This window comes from Schistocerca americana, unplaced genomic scaffold (genome assembly GCF_021461395.2).
Source record: "Schistocerca americana isolate TAMUIC-IGC-003095 unplaced genomic scaffold, iqSchAmer2.1 HiC_scaffold_1393, whole genome shotgun sequence".
Lineage (NCBI taxonomy): Eukaryota > Metazoa > Arthropoda > Insecta > Orthoptera > Acrididae > Schistocerca > Schistocerca americana.
The window spans coordinates 20,001-22,500 of record NW_025725474.1 but is presented as its reverse complement, the minus strand read 5'-3'; the positions used below and the strand labels follow the sequence as shown (position 1 = coordinate 22,500).

General features: G+C 63.1%; 1 pseudogene; it reads right to left on the bottom strand.

Moving 5' to 3' along the window:
* LOC124567748 overlaps positions 1 to 2,500 on the bottom strand; it is a 7,966-nt pseudogene that overhangs the window by 3,588 nt on the left and 1,878 nt on the right.

The following is a 2,500-nucleotide window of genomic DNA, read 5'->3' as shown; positions in this document are numbered from 1 at the left end:
CCGTTTTCGGGAGAAGGGACGTCCGCGCGCGAAGCAGGCGTTCCGGAAGGGCGCGGGCCAGAAGGAAGAGATTCATCACTTTCACCAGGACTTCGTGCGGCAGACGCCGCAACTCCGCTGGGGTAAGGCCGTCCGGCCCGGCTGCTGATCCCCTGGGCGGCAACGCGGCGGCGACCTCCTCATGTGTGACCGGCCCCCATATGCACTCGAGAGCGACAGGCTCTGAGTGCGGGAGGAGGCGGTCACGAATGAAGCCCGCGGTGGAGATGGGCTTCTTGGTGAAGAGGTCCGCCCAGAAGTCCAGCAGACCAGGGATGGCAGGTGGCGGCTGGAGCAGGGTGCCATCCAAGAGGCCGCGCACGCAACGCGCACGCGACCGTCGGAAGGCATCCTGCGTTCTCGCGTACTCCCAGCGGCGCCGCTTGCGCTTCTGCGTCGGCGGCGCGGCAGGCGGCCGCTTCGATGGTTGGCGCGGCCGCTGTGTCCTGGTGATCGATCTCTCCCCTCTGGACCCGACCGACGCAAGGGCATCCGGGAGCATGCCCAGGATGACATCGGGCGGCGTGCCCCGCCCCAGACCGATGACACGATCCAGGGCAGAGAAACGCTGGGCGGAAGCGGGTAGCCCCGCCAGATGCTCCCAGATGGCGGCGTCAGTCGGCCCCTCCGGCGGCGGCCCGGTGGTGTCGGCCGCGAAGTCCTCGGCTGCGTCGACGGGCGGCGCAGCGGCCTCGCCCGCGTCAGGCAGCGGGCTCGCCGCTCCCCGGCGGGACGCCGGCTCTTCCCCCCGACCGATCTCAAGCGCCTCCATGAATTGGCGGACAAGCTGCTTGTGGGCAGCTTGCCGCCGTCGGCACTTGATTGCCTCAAGCGTTCGGTCGGGGAACATCCTGATGAGCTCTTGATTTACAAAGAAGAACCGGGCGTCCCTCTCGAGGAACAGTTCGGCCTCTGCCTTGGCGAGCGACAGGACTTCTTCCTCCGTCCACCTCGCGCGATGCCTCTCCGTGACGATCTCCGCGTTGGCGGCCGCAAGATGTTGGCGGCGGCGATGGACCCCGAGACCGTTCTTGGTTGTAAAGCTGCGGTGGCACTCACTACAGGTATACATAGCTGCAAAAGTTACAAGATTTTCGGCACGGCCGGTTGGCCGGCTAGGTGCTGGGGGAGTTGGGGTGGCACCTTCAGCGGAAGGGCCACCACTTATTCTCTGCTTACTGCCCCCAACTAAAAAAAAGGGATAGTGCGAGGGGGGGCTGGTAACCCCCCCAAGCCCCTGGTGCGGTCTTCCACTCTGCGAAATCAGCGGGCCCACGAGAAGGGGAGAAGACTGCAGGAGAGGAGAGGCTAAGAGGGCTAGGCCCATGTATTGCGCATCACTCTCCCTGTAACTATAACCCAAGGAAGGCACCTCGCAGCAGCAGCACGACTACATCAAGACCGCACTTCGAGAAGCCAAGTCCGGATGCAGCCACACCACCGCCACTTGGCCACCTTAAGAGAGTCATAGTTACTCCCGCCGTTTACCCGCGCTTGCTTGAATTTCTTCACGTTGACATTCAGAGCACTGGGCAGAAATCACATTGCGTCAACACCCGCTAGGGCCATCGCAATGCTTTGTTTTAATTAGACAGTCGGATTCCCCCAGTCCGTGCCAGTTCTGAGTTGATCGTTGAATGGCGGCCGAAGAGAATCCGCGCACCCGCGCGCCCCCGGAGGAGCACGCTAAGGCGGACGCGGCCTCGCAGCAAGGAAGATCCGTGGGAGGCCAAGGCACGGGACCGAGCTCGGATCCTGCACGCAGGTTGAAGCACCGGGGCGCGAACGCCGCGCAGGCGCGCGCATCCTGCACCGCCGGCCAGCACGAGGCCAACCAACGGCGAGAGCAGACCACGCCCGCGCTAAACGCCCGCACTTACCGGCACCCCTACGGCACTCACCTCGCCCAGGCCCGGCACGTTAGCGCTGACCCACTTCCCGACCAAGCCCGACACGCCCCGATCCTCAGAGCCAATCCTTATCCCGAAGTTACGGATCCAATTTGCCGACTTCCCTTACCTACATTATTCTATCGACTAGAGGCTCTTCACCTTGGAGACCTGCTGCGGATATGGGTACGAACCGGCGCGACACCTCCACGTGGCCCTCTCCCGGATTTTCAAGGTCCGAGGGGAAGATCGGGACACCGCCGCAACTGCGGTGCTCTTCGCGTTCCAAACCCTATCTCCCTGCTAGAGGATTCCAGGGAACTCGAACGCTCATGCAGAAAAGAAAACTCTTCCCCGATCTCCCGACGGCGTCTCCGGGTCCTTTTGGGTTACCCCGACGAGCATCTCTAAAAGAGGGGCCCGACTTGTATCGGTTCCGCTGCCGGGTTCCGGAATAGGAACCGGATTCCCTTTCGCCCAACGGGGGCCAGCACAAAGTGCATCATGCTATGACGGCCCCCATCAACATCGGATTTCTCCTAGGGCTTAGGATCGACTGACTCGTGTGCAAC